This window comes from Brassica oleracea, chromosome C3 (genome assembly GCF_000695525.1).
Source record: "Brassica oleracea var. oleracea cultivar TO1000 chromosome C3, BOL, whole genome shotgun sequence".
In the NCBI taxonomy this organism is placed as follows: domain Eukaryota; kingdom Viridiplantae; phylum Streptophyta; class Magnoliopsida; order Brassicales; family Brassicaceae; genus Brassica; species Brassica oleracea.
In genome coordinates, this window is record NC_027750.1 from 56603363 (window position 1) to 56603632 (window position 270).

The following is a 270-nucleotide window of genomic DNA, read 5'->3' on the forward strand; positions in this document are numbered from 1 at the left end:
TGGGCGTTAGTTTAAGATCTTTGTTACTGGGGCAGAGAACACCATCAACCAACGCGATCAGAGCCAAAGGGAGCCGTTTCTCCACAGCTAGATATTCATTTCCCAACATGCGCAGTACACTCAGGACTGTTAACTTACCGACAGCCGTATCAAAGAGTTTGTTCCACATCGTCGGAGGAACAGATTCAGATGCTTCTGAATCTTGAACATCGAAAGCTCTGCAGTTCAAGCCTGTAACGTCTCGGAATTCATCCAGCGAGAAACGCAGTG